Raw genomic sequence first — 21,451 nt, 5'->3', positions numbered from 1 at the left:
GTAGCTTATCTCTCTAAAACCTTCTCTCCTTCTGAAAAACATTATTCACTGCTTGAAAAGGAACTGCTAGCAATAAAGAAAGCCTTCGAAGAATGGAGACATCTCTTACTGGGCTCCCGCTACCCGATCAAAGTGCGAACAGACCACCAAAACCTGAAGGTTCTCCAAGAAGCACAAACCACCAATAGCAGACAGGCACGATGGGCACACTTTTTTCTTCCATATCGAATAGAATTCACCTTCCTACCGGGGAAACAAAACCTACGTGCAGATGCGCTATCTCGCAAGGACCCTCAATCCACCCGCTTTTGTCCAGAAAAAATGTTCTCTCAAGCATGTTTTGTTTCAGTCATCTCCGATTTTCTTCAAGTCTTAAAATCGGAGACTTCAAAGCAACAACAATGGTGCGAAGAACTAGCCGTCATGCCTGCTGGACATATCTCTGGACCAGGAACGACCTCTCCATACAAAATGAGTTACGCCCATAGAACCACTAGACCATTCTACTCAAAATGGAGGTTGTTCGATGCATTGCCCGGAAAACGATGTCTGCATTTTTCACATCGTTAAAATTCACGTGACTTAGTTCCGTCACGTGTATCACGGCAGTGCGTACATAAGCAGCGTGGAAACTCCGATCGCTGCTTCTGATTAAATCAATTTTGGCGTTTTGCAGCTGAACTCCGGACCTGCGTTCTCGCATTCCCTTCAGCAACTTCTTTGGCCTTTTCTGAGCGTGTTTTCCTTCACACGCTAATTCCTGGAGCCGTGTATCCTGTTCACGTGCCAAATCTCCATGCAGACGCTGTCTGCAAGCGCGGCTGTCCTGAGCTGCGTGTATCCTGTTCGCGTGCCAAATATCCACGCGGACGCTGTCTGCAAACGCGGCTGTCCTGAGCTGCGTGTATCCTGTTCGCATGCCAAATCTCCACGCGGACGCTGTCTGCAAGCGCGGCTGTCCTGAGCTGCGTGTATCCTGTTCGCGTGCCAAATCTCCACGTGGATGCTGTCTGCAAGCGCGGCTGTCCTGAGCTGCGTGTATCCTGTTTGCGTGCCAAATCTCCACGCGGACGCCGTCTGCAAACGTGGCTGTCCTGAGCTGCGTGTATCCTGTTCGCGTGCCAAATCTCCACGCGGATGCTGTTTGCAAGCGTGGCTGTCCTGAGCTGTGTGTATCTTGTTCGTGTGCCAAATTTCCACACGCGGAAACGCTGTCTCCAAGCGCGGCTGGCCTGGCTGCGTGTACGCTGTCGCGTGCAATCCTGCACTTGGTTTTCTGTACTTCTTTAACCCTTTGGTGCCTGTGACAGTTAACAGGTGAAAATCTAATTTTGTTCTTCGTGGGAAAGAAAGTATTTCATGAACTTTTGGAAGGTGATTGTGCACAGTACTTTGGACACTATCCTGTGGTGCACCAACCCGGTATCTAGCGTGAGCCTCGTGCCGTTCGGGATAAGTCTCCCTTACTAATCTTCCCCTTCCTTTATCGTTGTTTCAACTCCTGGTTTCCTTCAAGAGACTTTGTTGAATTCTTCAGTTTGGCCATAAGGTTAGTGTTTCGGATTAATGCTAATACTGTGCTATCATAGTGATTTGAGTTTGGGACAGTTTCTTATGATACTTTATCTATCCTAGGCATATATTACGATACAATACCCACGCCCTTTCCAGTGATCCATCTCTCTGCCTGTTTTATCAGTCAGAGAGTTGTATCATTTGGAAGGTCTAATTTGACCTACCTACAATCAAGTCGTGTGAAAAAGGATCCGGAAGAGCCCTACCAATTGTATCCTTTTTTGGTTACTGTATTCTTTTCAATTGATACATTGGTGATTTATGACAGAATCAGAAGCCATGGAGGGTACGGATCCTTTAACTGTTTTGACTCAGTTAATCACTGACTTGAGAAATGAAATGATTACGGCACAGGACATGCTACGGCATCGAATGGATGTTATGCAAGATGCCATGCATGCTACTCCTCAGGGAGCACAGGTTCCAGTAGCCACTGCATCTGGATCTGGGACTACGACACCATCATTATCACAGGAAACTCTTAAAGTGGTTATGCCCACACAGTTTCCCTTGGCTCCCCCGGAAAGGTTCACAGGTGATCCTAAAACCTATAGAACTTTTGTTAATCAGTGCCGACTTCATTTCCTTTGCCGGCCTAATTCGTTTCCCGATCTAACTACTAAAGCAGCATTCGTGCTTTCCCATTTGGGGGGTACAGCTGCTGCTTGGGCAAATCCTTTATTGGAATCAAATAGCCCCTTGTTGTACGATTGCGATGATCTTCTGGCTGCTATGAACAAAGTCTTTGATATGCGTTACGCTACTCAAGCCACAGATCTGGAGTTGCTGAATCTACAATAAGGCACTCAACCTCTGTTGGCTTACATCGCACGATTCAACCAATTAACAGCCGAAACCCAATGGCCGGAAGACAAGAAGACGGCTGTTTTCTACAAGGGTCTTTCAGAAGAACTCAAAGACGCCTTGTCCACAGTCCCAGTGGTTCCTACAGGTTTTTCAGAATTTCTTGATTTAATTTTACAAATTGATGCCCGAAGAAATGCCCGCAAAGGAGAAAGAAAACCTTTCCTTCATGCACCGGTTCGTTCTGATACACCGGCAGCTTCTTCGAATGATCCTGAACCAATGCAAATTGGTGCGGTGAGAGGCCGGTTGTCTAGAGCAGAAAGAGAGAACCGAAGAAAAAATAATTTATGTATGTATTGCGGTTCATCTGAGCATTTACTGGCGACATGTCCTAAAAAACCAGTTAAGCCTTCGGGAAACGCCAAAACTCGACAGTAGCAGGAGTCCCTGTGTCGAGTGTTACATCAGACTCCATTGCATTTCCAGCGCATGCACCTGTAGCTGTTGAGATGACTTTACGTTTCGATGATCAAGACTTGGTTTCCAAGGCTATGGTTGACTCTGGAGCCACTAATAATTACATCGATATCACATATGCCAAGAAATGTTCTATACCCCTTGTAGACAAGAACAAACCTGAAACTGTTAATACTGTGGATGGATCAGTCTTGATTTCCGGTATGGTAACTCAGGAGACTGTACCTATTCAGATGACTTTATCAAATGGTCATTCGGAGGAAATAGTCTTCGATGTCATTGCGGCTCCTCAATACAAAATATTACTTGGACTTTATTGGTTGACTCTTCATAATCCCGCCATTGACTGGGTTACGGGATTGATCCAATATCCTTCCGTTTTTTGCAATGAACATTGTTTTACCAGTCAGGTGGTGTCAAATAAATCACATATTTTGGCCTCTATGGAGGGAATTTCCACTATTAGTGTGGTACATCAGAGCGGTACACATATACCAAGTGAATATGCAGATTTTGCTGATGTGTTTGACAAAGGTCAGGCAGAACAGCTGCCTCCACATAGGCAGTATGATTGTCCAATTGAACTAATCCCTGGAGCTAAAATCCCTACTGGTCGAGTTTATTCTTTAACTCCCAAAGAAGATGTTGTCTTGAAAGAATACATCGATAAAGCTCTTGATATGGGATTTATACGGCCATCTCAATCGCCGGCTGCCTCTCCTTTATTCTTTGTTCCAAAGAAGGAAGGAGATCTAAGGCCTTGCATTGATTACAGGGCTATTAACGACATCACCATAAAGAATTAGTACCCTTTACCACTGATTAATGTTCTGTTAGATAAATTAGGAACTTCCAAGTATTTCTCTAAATTGGACTTGCGCGGTGCTTACAATCTGGTTCGCATTCGCGAAGGAGACGAATGGAAGACCGCTTTTAAGACGCGGTACGGCCTTTATGAATATTTAGTGATGCCTTTTGGTCTTTGTAACGCTCCTGCCACATTTCAGTTCTTCATGAACGATATCTTCAGAGATATGATGGACCAATTTGTGGTGATTTACTTGGATGACATTTTGATATATTCGTCGTCTTTTCCAGAACATGTTAAACACGTGTTAGCTGTCTTACAAAGACTGAGAGAGAACAAACTTTTTGTTAAAGCCGAGAAATGTGTCTTTCATACACAAGAAGTGGAATTTCTGGGTTACGACATTACCAATCAAGGTGTTCGAATGAGTCGTTCCAAAGTGAAGGCCATATTGAATTGGCCTGTTCCACACAATGTCAAGTCATTACAGTCATTCCTAGGTTTTGCACATTTTTATCGCAAATGTATTCGTTCTTTCTCCAAAACAGTGGCCCCATTGACAGCTTTAACTAGTTCCAAAGTTCCATTCTGTTGGAACCAGAATGCCCAAGCTTCTTTTGAGAGGTTAAAGGAAGCATTTACCACTGCACCTGTACTTCAACATCCTGATCCGGATTGTCAGTTTATCGTTGAAGCAGACGCTTCCAGTGTCGCTACAGGAGCTGTACTTTCGCAAGTTTGTGCAGAAACCAAGGAGGAGCATCCAGTTGCTTTCTTCTCACGTAAACTTACCTCATATGAACAAAACTATACTGTCACGGAGCGTGAATTACTTGCAATCAAGGATGCTTTCCGAGAATGGCGACATCATCTTCTTGGGGCAAAACATCAGGTGCTGGTGCATTCGGATCATAGAAATCTTCAGGCATTCAAAACTATGAAATGTCTTACAGCTAGACAGGCCAGATGGAATGTTTTTTTTTGCTCAATACGTTTTTCGAATTACTTATCGCCCTGCCAGACAACATGTCAAGTCGGATGCTTTGTCTCGCATCGGTGAGAAGGTGAAAGAAGAACCATCGGTGCAAAATAAGTTTTTGGCAGATCACATGATATGTAGTTGTTCTGCACAACCTTCCCTAAAAAACGAGTTACAGGAGTGGGTGAAACTAAATCCACAATTGATTCAGGAATTGAATATTGATATATACAATGGTTTGCCTTTCAAACAAGGAGTACTCTCTCTACCAACTGGTACCACTCAGAACAAGGCCCTCAGTTGGGGTCATGATTCCTTGATTGCTGCCCATCCTGGACAGAAGAAGACTCTAGAGTTGCTGAAAAGATGGTGTTGATGGCCGTCTATAACACAAGATGTTATAAATTATGTTTCAACATGTTCTGTATGCAGTCAATGCAAGAACACTCCTGGCACCCCAGTGGGTTTACTCCAGTCCCTACCTGTTCCTAAAAAACCATGGGACATGATATCAATGGATTTTGTGGTAGAACTTCCAAGAAATAAAGGCTACGATACCATATGGGTGGTGGTGGACTACTTTACAAAATTGGCGCTTTTTATCCCCTGTATTGGTGTACCAACTGCTGCTGGTCTGGCTGATCTATTCATCCGGCATATATTCCGGTTTTTTGGTCTACCTTCAGTGATAATCACTGACAGGGGTTCACAATTTGCGTCACGTTTTTGGAGAGCACTAAATTCGGCATTATTAATTGATGACAGGTTGTCTAGTGCTTATCACCCTCAAATGGATGGACAGACTGAGAGAGTCAATAGCACTATAGAACAATGTCTGCCATTTTTGTGCCTGCTGTTTCAGTCAGATTGGCTCAATGTTCTGCCAGCAGCGGAGTTCGCCTACAACAATTCCTACCAGAGTGCCATAGGTACTTCGCCTTTCTATGCTTTGTATGGGCAACACCCACGATCCATTCCTTTGGATTCCAGTTTGTCTTTGGATACTCCTGCAGCAGGACGTAATATTAGAGATCTAAAGAATCTACAGACGAAAGTTAAGCAGCAATTGGAGCAAGCTAAAAAGCGAGACAAGACCTATGCCGATGCTCATAGAATCCCTGCACCCGTTTACAAAGCAGGTATGAAGGTATGGCTGTCCACAAAAAACTTGAGGATACCCGGTAAAAAGAAATTGTTGCCTAAATACATCGGGCCATATGAAGTGCTCCACGTTATAAATCCGTCTGCTGTCCGTCTGGCATTGCCACAACGGTGGCGAGTGCATCCTGTATTCCACGTGTCACTCATCAAACCGTGTTCGGATGCTACTAGATTGCCTATACGGCCTGTTGCTATTTCTGTGAAAGAGTCAGACGAATATGAAGTACAAGACATACTGGACATGAGGCTATGGTCTGGGAAACCATATTATCTGGTGGATTGGAAAGGTTATGGTCCCGAGGATAGATCCTGGGAACCTCTGTCTAACATTCATGCTCCTGCTTTATTAAGGCGATTCCACTCGAAAAGGGGAGAGGCTGCTCCTTTGGGGGGTGGCACTGTCATGCCTGCTGGACATATCTCTGGACCAGGAACGACCTCTCCATACAAAATGAGTTACGCCCATAGAACCACTAGACCATTCTACTCAAAATGGAGGTTGTTCGATGCATTTCCCAGAAAACGACGTCTGCATTTTTCACGTCGTTAAAATTCACGTGACTTAGTTCCGTCACGTGTATCACGGCAGTGCGTACATAAGCAGCGTGGAAACTCCGATCGCTGCTTATGATTAAATCAATTTTGGCGTTTTGTAGCTGAACTCCGGACCTGCGTTCTCGCATTCCCTTCAGCAACTTCTTTGGCCTTTTTTGAGCGTGTTTTCCTTCACACGCTAATTCCTGGAGCCGTGTATCCTGTTCGCGTGCCAAATCTCCACGCGGACGCTGTCTGCAAGCGCGGCTGTCCTGAGCTGCGTGTATCCTGTTCGCGTGCCAAATATCCAGGCGGACGCTGTCTGCAAACGCGGCTGTCCTGAGCTGCGTGTATCCTGTTCGCGTGCCAAATCTCCACGCGGACACTGTCTGCAAGCGCGGCTGTCCTGAGCTGCGTGTATCCTGTTCGCGTGCCAAATCTCCACGCGGACGCTGTCTGCAAGCGCGGCTGTCCTGAGCTGCGTGTATCCTGTTTGCGTGCCAAATCTCCACGCGGACGCTGTCTGCAAGCGCGGCTGCCCTGGGCTGCGTGTATCCTGTTCGCGTGCCAAATCTCCACGCGGAAATGCTGTCTCCAAGCGCGGCTGTCCTGAGCTGTGTGTATCTTGTTCGTGTGCCAAATTTCCACACGCGGAAACGCTGTCTCCAAGCGCGGCTGGCCTGGCTGCGTGTACGCTGTCGCGTGCAATCCTGCACGTGGTTTTCTGTACTTCTTTAACCCTTTGGTGCCTGTGACAGTTAACAGGTGAAAATCAAATTTTGTTCTCCGTGGGAAAGAAAGTATTTCAGGAACTTTTGGAAGGTGATTGTGCACAGTACTTTGGACGCTATCCTGTGGTGCACCATCCCCGTATCTAGCGTGAGCCTTGTGCCGTTCGGGATAAGTTTCCCTTACTAATCTTCCCCTTCCTTTATCGTTGTTTCAACTCCTGGTTTCCTTCAAGAGACTTTGTTGAATTCTTCAGTTTGGCCATAAGGTTAGTGTTTCGGATTAATGCTAATACTGTGCTATCATAGTGATTTGAGTTTGGGACAGTTTCTTATGATACTTTATCTATCCTAGGCATATATTATGATACAATACCCACACCCTTTCTAGTGATCCATCTCTCTGCCTGTTTTATCAGTCAGAGGGTTGTATCATTTGGAAGGTCTAATTTGACCTACCTACAATCAAGTCGTGTGAAAAAGGATCCGGAAGAGCCCTACCAATTGTATCCTTTTTTGGTTACCGTATCCTTTTCAATTGATACATTGGTGATTTATGACACTAGCGGCATCTTATCACCTTACAAGAGATCAAGGGTTATATTATTATGAAGATAAAGTACTTGTACCAACTCAATCTTTGCAAATAGAGGCCCTTCAGATGTGCCATGACTCCCGAGCAGCCGGACATCGGGGCGTTCAAACAACTCTAGATTTGATCAGACGTCATTTCTGGTGGCCTACTCTTCAATCAGACGTTTCTGATTATGTAAAAGCATGCAGTATATGCATCCAATCAAAGACACCACGTTCTCTTCCCTTTGGATTACTAGCCCGAATGCCCATACCTGAACGCCCTTGGCAAATCATATCTACCGATTTTATTGTGGAACTCCCTCTTTCTTCAAATATCACCACTATCATGGTAACCATTGATTACTTCACCAAGCTGGCCCACTTCACTCCGTTACCCAAGATTCTACCCAACTGCTCAGATGTCAACGATATTCCTTACTGAAATTTTTGCGAGGCATGGTCTACCAGACAAGATAATATCCGAACGAGGTCCACAATATACCTCTAAGTTCTGGAAGGGAGTGTGCCAAGTATTAGGCATCAAAAGAGCCCTAAGCTCAGGGTATCATCCCGAGACCAACGGGCAGACAGAACGTCTCAACCAGATCTTAGAAAGCTACCTGAGATGCTTTGTTTCAGCCGCCCAAGACAACTGGACGGATCTCTTGCCTTTCGCAGAATTTGCGTATAACAATGCCAAACACTCCGCACTGAAGTCAAGCCCCTTCTTCTGCTCGTATGGTTATCATCCTTCTTTTGTACCTAATGGTCTTTCTACTTCTACGTCCTTTGTTTCCCGCCTTGGTGCCCTCAGGTTCTCCCATTGATTCTCCCGTTACTACGGGTTGGAAGTTGTTCCACACACCCGACCCGATTCAAGACCAGAGTCTGCTGTGCGGAAGTGAGTTCCAAGCCTTTAATTAAATTCCCGTTCATTCCTTCTTGCGCAATTACTCACCCTTCTTTCCTTGTTAAGTGCAGAACCGCTGTTATTAGTGAGCATTCTCTTTCCCTTCAAGCTTTACTTTCAAACTTCTTATCCTTTTCCCACTTACCTCTTATTCTCTCGCCCTGCAGAATTCCTTCTTCCCGCTTCGGCTTGAGAAGAATCCATCTTCCAAGAGGGATTGTCCAGGGTCTCCCGCGTCACCCATCCAAGAAGACCGTTCCCCGGCATACAGGGTTTTTTCCCCCAGAGGGTTTCCGTGGGGTTCGTGCTACCCTTCACTGGTCTATATTTCCCGGTGATAAAGGCGGGCAGGGACTTCAGGTTGATCTTTCCTTTCTGCAGTTGCTGTTTCCGTCACGTCAAGGCTTGATCAGGTTAGTGACAATCTCTACATTTTTGGTGGTATCGGGATGAGTTATAGTGTATTAGTAACAGTGGAAGTCATATTGGGGAAAAGAATGTGCCCATCGGGCTTGACGGGAATTAATACAGTCCATGGACTGTAAGACTTGCAAAATCTTGTGATCCGTTCTGATGATGAAAGGCGTTCCCTGCAACAGGTGTCTCCATACCTCACACGCCTTCTTTATGGCTGATAATTCTCTTTCGATGACCGAGTAGGTTTGTTGGCTCGAGGTGAGGGTTTTAGATAGGTAGGCTACAGGCTGTTCTTCATTGTCATGTTCCTGTAACAGGGCAGCCCCTATAGCTGCTGCTGAGGCGTCGGTCTCCAATATGAATCATTTGCTATGATCTGGCTGACGGAGTATGGGAGCACTACAAAATTGCTTCTTCAACTGTTGAAAACTGTCTTCAGCTTGAGGGTTCCAAGCAAATGGCTTTGAGGATTTCTTAAGAAGATTAGTTATAGGCAGGACCAAATCTGAGAAGCCAGATATAAAACGCCTGTAGAAGTTGGCCATGCCCAGAAACCTTTGGACCTCCTTAACAGAGGTAGGAGCCTGCCACTGGAGAATGGCATCTACCTTTCTTTGGTCCATCTGAATGCCTTGGGGTGAAAGGATAAACCCCAGATAAGGTACTGAAGTAGCTCCAAAGATGCACTTCTCTCTCTTTACCAGTAGGTGATGTGATTTGAGTCGTTTTAACACTTCCGTAAGATGGCCCAGATGTTCTTGTAAGTTCAGAGAATAGATCAAAATGTCATCAAGATATATGACGACGGACACAAACAGAAGGTCTGAGAAGATCCCATCCATAAATCTCTGGAATATTGCAGGTGCGTTCACAAGTCCAAATGGCATTACGTGATATTCGTAAAGACCAAAGGGGGTCCGGAATGCTGTTTTCCATTCGTCTCCGGAGCATATTCTGAGGAGGTGATGGGCACTAAGTAAATCCAGCTTGGTAAACATAGAGGCATTCTGGACGGCTTCTAGGATGTCAGGGATGAGTGGTATGGGATACCGGTCCTTCTCAGTTACCTTATTGAGCCCTTTATAGTCAATGCATGGTCAAAGGTCGGTTGAGTCTCGTTTGGGTATAAAGAACAGAGGAGCCCCTTCCGGGGATTTTGAAGGCCTAATGAGGCCGTTGTGTAGGTTCTGATCGAGGTATTTACATAGCGCCTCCTTTTCCGTCTTAGACAATGCAAACATTCTACCAAAGGGTACTAATGCGTCTGGTACCAGATCTATGCCGCAATCTTCTGGTCTATGAGGAGGTAGTTCCAAAGGAGAATCTTCAGCAAAAACTGCACTGTATTCTTCTAACACCTGGGTAATGGAATGGACACCAATAGTTGTGACAAGAGCAGTGGGGATGGTTCTTGCAATTTGGTAGGACGATCCCTGGAAACAGTTGGTATGACAATAGCTCCAATTGAAACTCAAACAGTTGGTCTTCCAGTCAACACTAGGATTGTGTTGACGTAACCAGGGGATTCCTAAGATCAGAGGAAAGTGTGCAGCATGGATGATGTCAAAGGCGATGACCTCTGAATGTTGATGTATGGTGAGTGGTAATGGTTTGGTGGTTTGAAGAATAGGCCCAGAACTGAAAGGCTTTCCATCCACACCCTCTACCTTTTAGCCATGAGTGCGGTCAATGCATGTGGCTCCAACCTTGTCCTCCCAGAGAGTGTCTGCGAAGTTTCCTGCAGCTCCACAGTCAAGCAACGCCAGAGTCTCCACTTGATTGCAGTTTACCGTGACCTTGACTGTCAGAACCAGAAGGCATGAATCCTCTGAAGTGTTGGAGGAATCAATGGACATCGACACATAGGGACTACCAGATGGCCCTCGATATCCTGTCCCTTCTAGGATCGAGGTTGTCGTTTTCCGACGGCTTGTTGAGCAACTCAGTCCAGGTACGTACAGAATGTTTAGCGGATCCACAATAGGCGCATAGTCCTTGTTCTCTTCTTTTATTTCTTTCCTCAGGAGTCAAGGAACGGCAAGTGGCTCCGATCTGCATGGGTTCCTCAAACCACTTGACCTTTGGTGATGGAGGAGAAGGGGTCAGTGAAAAAGGGCAACGTGTCTTACGTTTCTCGTGGCGTCTCCCCTGCATTCTAAACTCCATTTGGAGTGCGGCAGTCATCGGTTCTGGTAAGGAAGCAGGTTGTGGGAAGTGTGCCAACTCATCTTTTAGTTCTTCTCGGAGCCCCCGGCGGAACAAGATGTATTGAGATTGTTCGGATGATCCGGTCTCCGTACCTAATCTCTTGAACGATGAGATGTACGTCAGCACGTCAGACTGCCCTTGTCTGACATCCAGCAAATCCTCTCCTGCTGCCATAGTTAGTTCGGGTCTCTCAAAAGTGCGCTTCAAAAGATCTACAAATGCGCCGTAGTTTTGGAGTCCAGGATCTGGCTGTGTAACCAAAGGGGTGGCCCAAGCGAGGGCATTGCCATACATGTTTGAGATAAGAAACCCCACTTTTGCGTGATCCGAGGCACATGTGTGGGCTCTGAACGTAAAGTATACCCTGCAGGCATCTAAGAATTCTTTAAGCTTCTTGGGTGACCCGTCATATTTGCCTGAGGACAGTGTCATTGGGGGTAGATCAGTAGAAGGAAGTTCACGAGCTGATACCATTTGTTTCAGTAGGTTGTTCTCAGCTTTCATGTTTTGCATTTCCAGTGAGAGGTTCTGAACTGCGGCTAATAACTCCTGTACTTGTTCCGGAGTAGCCATTGTTGTGGGGTGGAGTTGCAACCTGTCAACTTCCTTGACCTGAATACTCGGAACGTCCCTTTTCCCCTCCTCCTCTTGTGTCTCCTCCTCACCTCAGGTATCGGTGTCTTCTTCCTCCAGCGGGCTAAGGGAACAGCGGGCTCTGTAGTCCTTCTCTTTTTTTGCTTGCAGCTTGGGTCTCACATGGGAAGTAGCCACAGTGAAGGCTGTTGTAAAGCACTACCTTGTGACCCCATTCCTGGGAGGGACCAAAAGCGGGGGAAAAGCCAGCCGCGGCAGAAAAAACCCTGTGGATAGAAGGACCCGGCAGGACCTCCAGTGGAACTTGGGCTCGAGGTGGATCTGGACCAATGAGTAGGTAACAACTCCCTCCGGGAAGGCAAGGTGGTAAGAATTGGAGCAAGTAAATGAGTTACTGGAACAGGTAAGAGACAGGAAAACTAGCGTGTAGGTAAGAGAAAAGGGGAGGAGACACGAGAGAGGTAGGGAGGAACAAGCGAAGGGCACCGAACGGACCGAAGTACGAACGATGAAGGCAGAAAGAGGAGGAAGAATGAGACAGAGCGCGGAAGGCGGCCAAGCACACGGGCTAAGCGAAAAGTTAGAGCGAAGCGCAACAGCAGCAGCAGGGGAAACAGCTGACTGTAGTGGTTGCAACGCAAAGAGTGTTATGGGGGCGTGGCTAAAATAGCACTACGTGCATCCACGCAGTGAAAGACTAGACCGCTGGAGGCACGTAATTCCTGGACGTGATGGGAATCAGGAAGAGTGTAAACAAGCACGGGGCCACAGGCGCCAACTCTGAAGACGGCGCATGACATCTTGGTGTAATCCTCTCTGCTTCTCTGTCAATGCATGACCAAGTTTCTGCTGTGTGCAAAACAGGCCACTTTCATCTTAAGTTACTCAAAAAGGTTCTTCCGCTACTTCCTGTTGCCCTTCATCCTCCCGTTGTTACAGCCATGGTGCTTAGTCGTCTGGATTACTGCAACTCGCTGTATCTTGCGCAACTGAAAGGTCTAATCCAGCGGCTTCAGTGCCTTCAAAATTTAGCTGCTCATGTTGATACAGGCTCTCCTTATGGTGCTCACATTACGCTGGTGCTGCATGCTTTGCATTGGTTCCAGGTTAGTCGAAGAATTGAGTTTAAGTCAATGTGTATCATTCATCAAGCACTTCATGGATTGGCAGCTGAGTACCTTCAGTCTAAATTTACCCATTACCACCCCTCTCGTACGCTTCACTCTATTTCAGCTGATTTGCTGGTAGTTCCCTCCTATCTTTGTAAACGTATTGGAGGCTGGGCCTTTTCAATTGCGGCGGCCCAATTGTGGAACAGTCTTCCGCCTATGATCAAGTCTATACCGAACCATCTAGCCTTTAGAAAATCCTTGAAGACTCTGCTATTCTAACTTCTTTGGGGTCTAGTGGATGTTCCGCCTCCTCTCTTCTTCAGAGCCAAGATGCCTCTGGTGACCGTGCGCTCTAAAATTTCAAATAAGATAACATAAAATAACATAACATAACATAGGCAATGTAGCCATCCCATCTTTAGGGTCATTTTTAACTTCGCAATCCTCTCCTTTAGTAGTCAGTTTAATCTCTCACAGATGCCAGTGGCCTGTGGGTGATAAACAGAATAAAATGTGTGCTTAATGCCTAATAAAAGAACAATTTGCTCAAATAGCTCATTTACAAAGCGGTTCATTGTCAGACCGCAGAACCGCTGCACACCCTATCTTGGGAACCCCTTGCGCACAAGGACTTAGTAGCACATGTAGCATCAGGGTGCATGTATGGACCTGCCTCCATCCATCTAGAAAATGGACAAACCACGACCAGCATATACCTGTAGCTATTGCATGTCGTGCAGCATATCCACATAATCTATATGTAGATGCTGAAAGGGGCCATTGGATCTAGGAATTGCTCCTCTCACTGTTTACAAAGTGTGTCCTGCAGTAAATTTCTGGCAAACAATGCAATTTACAATGAACTGTGCCACATGCTTTAACAGATTCCGGGAAAACCACTCTTCTGCAATTGTAGCAGCAAGTATCTCTCGAGTCGGATGTGCTGGGTAGTTGATGCTCCAGTGCTACTCTCAAAAATGGTTGAGGCATAACTGGCTTTCGAGTGCTATCCTATCTCCAAATTGCTTCAGTGGGGGATAAAGAGCACCCCTGTTTTCTCCATAAATCCTGCTCTTCCTGTGAGGCTCTTCCTTGTATTTCAATTAACTGGACAATAGACAGCATGTTAAAGCCCTCCTTTACTAACATGCACCTTCCAGTCATCTCTTTAACATCTTTCATTTCAAAATTAGACATAGGTGGATAAGACTGCCTTTTTGGCCTCTATGGCTACGGCTTCATTTCCGCAGGAGTTTACGTTTGTTCTTTTTGAATGCGCTGCACATTTTATGACTGCTAGGGTCAACGGAAGACTTAAAGCTTCAATAAGTCTATTCAATAGGGCCGCATGTTGCACTGGAGTGCCGTCTGCGTGGAGGAAGACCCTCCTTTTCCAGTGTGACAGACCTGAGTGTACGGTTGACGTCACATAGGCATAGTCAGAGTACACTGTCACTTCCTCATCCTCAAATCTCTGCAGCGCTTCAATGGGCACCACTCATTCTGCAGCCTGTGGGGAATAATTCGAAGACAATCTCATACTCATGACTACCTCAAATTCACCTGAATCATTTTCATTGTGTCACCATGCCGACCCCCTGCCAGACACCCCTTTCATTAGAGATGCAGGGGTGATGATCCCTGCATCCTTTTCATTGTGTCGCCGTGCCGACCCCCTGCCAGACACCCCTTTCATTACAGATGCAGGGGTGATGATCCCTGCATCTTTTTCATTGTGTTATCATGCCGACCCCCTGCCAGACACCCCTTTTGTAACAGATGCACGAGTGATGATCCCTGCATCCTTTTCATTGTCACTGCACAAAAACCCTCCCTCCTTTTCCAGTGTGACAGACCTGAGTGTACGGTTGACGTCACATAGGCATAGTCAGAGTACACTGTCACTTCCTCATCCTCAAATCTCTGCAGCGCTTCAATGGGCGCCACTCATTCTGCAGCCTGTGCAGAATAATTCGAAGACAATCTCATACTCATGACTACCTCAAATTCACCTGAATCATTTTCATTGTGTCGCCATGCCGACCCCCTGCCTGTCAGGATTAGTCAGGCGAGTATAAAGGCAGCGAATATGGCAAGGGAAATGTGCACTTAATCACACAGTGAATAGCTTCGAATTAAACTACGTGCACGCAGGAACAACGACTCATGTATGCTAGAACCCAGGAGTGCAAATAGAGTGTGACAACAAAACCAATATATGAAAAGGGATGTGGGGTAAGCACCTGACCGCGAGGAAAGTCGGCAAGCGCCTTACCCCCAATTGCTGTTACAGGTACTGACAGCGCTAAACCCACGTGGAGGGCAAGCAATGACAGGATCTGTGAACTAACACTCTTGATGGTATTAAATAAGGGAACTAAAGAACTGTACTCACGAGGACGAGATAAACCTCTTGAATGTCAGCTAGCCCACGAATCCTGTTGATGAAACTGGGACCCAGAAAGGCTAGAACAGCAATGGGAGGAAAACTAAATACCTAAGTTGGAATAGTGATTACAAATTAGTGAGGAAAACATAAGCATTCACACAGGAGCTAGCTACAACCGCACACCACACCTAATAATCAAATGGGAAATAAATGCAGAAGTGCAATGGAAAACATGGAATGGATCCCAATAGAAAGTAAGGATCAGGAGCAGGGAAAAACGAAATAACCAATGCAAACTTCTCCCTACCCCTTCAAGGAAAAGACAGGAAGCTAATCTAAGAGGAAGGCTAAGGCATACGGGTTTACAGCAGCAAAGGACAGAGTCAAAGAAATATAGAACACAGACAAACTGGGCTGCATCTAAAAGGGGAAAGCACTGAGAAATGCTGCCTGCAAACAGAGGAAGACAAAAAGGGAATCAAGGGAGCAGAAATCAATTAGCGCATGAATCCGAGATTCAGGGCGGAGGAACAAGAAAACAGGAACTAGGAACTAGGTACAAAGGCAAGGAACAAGGGACTAGTCACAACAGGAACACTGCAAACGATGACCAGCGCTGGACTGAAGTAAGACTGAGGCTTTTAAAGCTGTTTAACGAGCACACGCCTCAGGTGTGCTGATTGCTGCACCTGCAGCCACAGCTGTTACCTATCCTCCACCCAACCTTGTCCTGCAAGGGTGGAGGTGGAGCAGTGGGCCAGGCATTCTGGGAAGCATAGTCATTTGGTTAAAGAAGCATGCTGGCTGCCAAAAACCTGGAATGGATCCGGAAGGGAAGTAGCTTGGAAAATAGGGATTTAGCGCTCCCAATTCATCACAGCACTGTAGCATAAGGTTCGGAGGAAAGGTCCAGTAGGGAATAAACCCCAAATCATGCCCCCAAGTGGTGGGAACGGGAGCGAAGGGAGCGAGTCGTGACAGTATACCCCCTCCTACGGCCGTCTTCGGGTGCCCGCCACCCGCACGAGACATCTTCTTTCCATGATGGGAGTGCTTTTTCTTTGGAGGTGGTACTAATGGAAACAGTGGCTTCTGGTGAGGAAGAGACTCATGGTTCGAAGAAAGGCATGAAGGACTTGCAGGACCTGAAGCAGAGTTGGAAGGTCCAGGAAGCTCAGTCACTGGGAGTGGACCCTTGTAAGTCTTTGAGGAGGGAGGCAGGCTGGTGCAACATGCCTTAGACAACGGTAGAAGCCCTGTTAGCCTTTCTGCCGAGAGTGGACATGCGGGAGGTGAGGAAATTGCTGGCTTCAGGAAAGGTTTATGTTCAGCCATTAGAGAAGGTGGCGGCTGAGGTAGAGGTTCAGATTTTCTTCTGTCATCCATCTGGGAAAAGGCTTGTGGTTGAAAGTGACTAAGGTTTGACTGCACATGTTCTACGCCTTGGAGACCTGAAAGTCCAATGGGTTGTACAAGGCTGGTACTCCTGGTGACAGTCGTGTAACCACCTTGTTGCACGTGGGATACAACAGCAGGGACGTTTGGCATACTGATAGGAGTGATAGACGCAGTACTTGGTATTTCAGGCGCACTCGCAGAAGGAGCAATAACAGACACATTTTGAACTGCAGCAGTCATTTCCTTCCTTTGGCTACTAGCACCCAACTGGTGCTTCATGGCGGAATTCTGTTGCACAAGTCCTGTAGGTAATACGCCGGTCTGCACCACCCCCTGTGCACACCCAGGTGAGTGGTTCTGACTCACCACTTGGTCCAGCTTGATGACTTTGAAGCGGGAGCTGGCAAAAGTCTCAAACTCTGATGCTGCATTTTTAGGAGGCTCTGATGCTAAAGTGAAGCAGTTGGGAGAATCGTCTTGTGGAAAAGGCAGGCATTCTGGTGCTCCTCCTGAAGCAAAAGAAAGGCAAGCTAGACGTTCATCGACAGTAAATGGTTGGGATTCAGGAGGAATCGCTGGAGCAGAAGAAAATACAGCAGGATCTGATGGTGTAGACAGGTATACCTCTGATATTGGCAGCGAGGCTAAGCAGGATACAGGCGTCTCATGAACTGAAGGCAAATACTCAGTATACTCCGGGACTGAAGACATGCACTTTTGATGGACTACCGGAGGCTCTAAAGCTGAAGGATGATCTGCAGGATGAGTCACTGTATCTGAAGACAGGCAGGCCAGGGGAAACCTTGAGGCTGAAGGCATGCAAGCTGAAGCAATCTCGGTTGCTGGATACAAACATGTCCAGGTCTTTGGGACTGGCTCTTGAGTAAATGGCAGACATGGCAGCGGTTCATTGGTTGAAGACACGTGTGCCAAAGATGACTGCAGGGCTGTGGATTGGATCATAGAAGAGTCAATGGTTGTAGGAGGACAGACAGAAGTCTCAGAAGTTGACAGACACATTGGTGGCTCAGGAATGGAGGACACCTTTAGGGCAGTAGACTCCTTGGCACCAGTAACCAAAGACTGAGCTGTACCCTTGCAGTCCCTTTCTTTAGTGGGTGACACAGAGTCTCTTTCTTTGTAGAAGTCAAAATCAACCAGTGGAATCACCATAGTAAAGTCTCTGTTAATCAGGATTTCGTCAATTGTCCATTCCTCTGTTTTAGCTTCTGAAAGAGGCAGATTAACAATCAACAGTTCAGGAATCGCCTGCCGGTTTTTTGGTTCTGTATACTGTGGAATGAGTCCATCAGAACATGAAATCTGTACTGTCTCTGACTGTTCGTATTGATCAGAATTGGCAGAAGGAAGAGTGAACCCAGAGGTAACATCGTTTTCCACATCAGCTTTAACATCTACTTCAGTCTCAGCAGCTGTATCAAGAGCAGGGCCTAAGCCTACTGTAGTGACTGAATCAGTGTATGCCACCATTGTGGATTGTGTTTGGAAATCAGAAGCTTGTATGTGTGCCAGCTCAGAATTATGACAAACTGCTACACAGGAAATTTTAGGTAAAGGAGTGGCTTGTAAATCTTCAGCTAACTGCAATCCCTGACAAACAGCAGAACAATTGTTAGAAACTGTGCCCAGATTAAGCGCTGTGCTAGACGAAAGACCTTCACTCCCAATAGATCTAACATATTGACAAATATCATGGTTTACCAAAGTCTCTGCACTCAGGGGCTGAACAGTGTTCACTTCCTCAACATCAACAGATAAAGTCTGAGGTGTATTCAGTAAAGAGTGCAAGGTTTTATTCTCCTCTTGTAAAGAAATGAATTCTTGTCTTAACTCCTCAAGCTTAGCTCTTAGCATGCCCTGCATTAACTGTACATCACTATCAGTAGGCACAGGGGGAGGCATAGTGGCATCAGAGCTGGATCCTGCACTAGCAATCTGGATGTGCACCGATTGTACATTGTCCTCTACTGCTTGCAGGTTCTGTGATTTATAGTTTCTCTTACCAACTTGGTCTGTGTTTCCCTTAAGCAAACTATTGACATTAGACCTCTTGGCATTAGGGACTACAGTATGTACCTGTGCAAAGGAGTATGCTTTAGACTGAGGGTAGAAAACAGAAGTTATGCAAGGAACCCCTCCATTCTTTATGTTTGTACCATGAAACTGTTCTATCTGAGGTGAAGCACAACTGGAATCATGGGGTTCAACAACAGAGGTACTCTTGTATAATAAGTCTAACAGTGTGTTGTTTTCTGCGGCTAAGGCTTGCGCTGACATAGAATCGGGATCAAAACAAAAGATAGAACTAGGATCAGGCAATGTAGGATGTGCCATCCTATGGGAAAAATACTTTGCACGTAAATGCCCATTCGTGACAAGGAGTTCATTTAGGTCAGGACTAGTGATTTGATTGTCACAGGTAAATGTAGGGGAAGCTTTCTGTACAAACTTGTTAGAGGCCTTGCTGCCTTTCTTTCTTAAACTTGCCATATTCAATGGGAATTTTGGGCTGGTCATTCTGTCAGGATTAGTCAGGCGAGTATAAAGGCAGCGAATATGGCAAGGGAAATGTGCACTTAATCACACAGTGAATAGCTTCGAATTAAACTACGTGCACACAGGAACAACGACTCACGTATGCTAGAACCCAGGAGTGCAAATAGAGTGTGACAACAAAACCAATATATGAAAAGGGATGTGGGGTAAGCACCTGACCGCGAGGAAAGTCGGCAAGCGCCTTACCCCCAATTGCTGTTACAGGTACTGACAGCGCTAAACCCACGTGGAGGGCAAGCAATGACAGGATCTGTGAACTAACACTCTTGATGGTATTAAATAAGGGAACTAAAGAACTGTACTCATGAGGACGAGATAAACCTCTTGAATGTCAGCTAGCCCACTAATCCTGTTGATGAAACTGGGACCCAGAAAGGCTAGAACAGCAATGGGAGGAAAACTAAATACCTAAGTTGGAATAGTGATTACAAATTAGTGAGGAAAACATAAGCATTCACACAGGAGCTAGCTACAACCGCACACCACACCTAATAATCAAATGGGAAATAAATGCAGAAGTGCAATGGAAAACATGGAATGGATCCCAATAGAAAGTAAGGATCAGGAGCAGGGAAAAACGAAATAACCAATGCAAACTTCTCCCTACCCCTTCAAGGAAAAGACAGGAAGCTAAACTAAGAGGAAGGCTAAGGCATACGGGTTTACAGCAGCAAAGGACAGAGTCAAAGAAATATAGAACACAGACAAACTGGGCTGCATCTAAAAGGGGAAAGCACTGAGAAATGCTGCCTGCAAACAGAGGAAGACAAAAAGGGAATCAAGGGAGCAGAAATCAATTAGCGCATGAATCCGAGATTCAGGGCGGAGGAACAAGAAAACAGGAACTAGGAACTAGGTACAAAGGCAAGGAACAAGGGACTAGTCACAACAGGAACACTGCAAACGATGACCAGCGCTGGACTGAAGTAAGACTGAGGCTTTTAAAGCTGTTTAACGAGCACACGCCTCAGGTGTGCTGATTGCTGCACCTGCAGCCACAGCTGTTACCTATCCTCCACCCAACCTTGTCCTGCAAGGGTGGAGGTGGAGCAGTGGGCCAGGCATTCTGGGAAGCATAGTCATTTGGTTAAAGAAGCATGCTGGCTGCCAAAAACCTGGAATGGATCCGGAAGGGAAGTAGCTTGGAAAATAGGGATTTAGCGCTCCCAATTCATCACAGCACTGTAGCATAAGGTTCGGAGGAAAGGTCCAGTAGGGAATAAACCCCAAATCATGCCCCCAAGTGGTGGGAACGGGAGCGAAGGGAGCGAGTCGTGACACTGCCAGACACCCCTTTCATTACAGATGCACGGGTGATGATCCCTGCATCCTTTTCATTGTCACTGCACCGAACCCCTGCCAGACACCCCTTTCATTAGAGATGCAGGGGTGATGATCCCTGCATCCTTTTCATTGTGTCGCCGTGCTGCCCTCCTGCCAGACACCCCTTTCATTAGAGATGCTGGGGTGATGATCTGGGCATCCTTTTCATTGTGTCACTGTGCAGACCCCCTGCCAGACATTCCTTTCATTACAGATGCAGGGGTGATGATCCCTGCATCCTTTTCATTGTGTCGCTGTGCCGATCCCCTGCCAGACACCCCTTTCATTGGAGATGCAGGGGTGATGATCCCTGCATCCTTTTCATTGTGTCGCCATGCAGACCCCCTGCCAGACACCCCTTTCATTACACATGCAGGGGTGATGATCCCTGCATCTTTTTCATTGTGTCACAGCGCAGACCCCCTGCCAGACACCCCTTTCATTACAGATGCAGGGGTGATGATCCCTGCATCCTTTTCAGTGCCGGCCCCCTGCTAGACACCCCTTTCATTACAGATGCAGGGGTGATGATCCCTGCATCCTTTTCATTGTGTCACAGCGCAGACCCCATGCCAGACACCCCTTTCATTAGAGATGCAGGGGTGATGATCCATGCATCCTTTTCATTGCATCACCATGCAGACCCCCTGCCAGACACCCCTTTCATTAGAGATGCAGGGGTGATGATCCCTGCATCCTTTTCATTGTGTCGGTGCGCCGATCCCCTGCCAGACACCCCTTTCATTACAGATGCAGGGGTGATGATCCCTGCATCCTTTTCATTGCGTCGCCATGCAGACCCCCTGCCAGACACCCCTTTCATTACAGATGCAGGGGTGATGATCCCTGCATCCTTTTCATTGCGTCGCCATGCAGAC

This window comes from Ambystoma mexicanum, chromosome 12 (assembly GCF_040938575.1).
Source record: "Ambystoma mexicanum isolate Mex_15411 chromosome 12, UKY_AmexF1_1, whole genome shotgun sequence".
Classification (NCBI taxonomy): Eukaryota; Metazoa; Chordata; class Amphibia; order Caudata; family Ambystomatidae; genus Ambystoma; species Ambystoma mexicanum.
The sequence above is the reverse complement of the archived record's forward strand: the minus strand, read 5'-3'. Positions refer to the sequence as shown.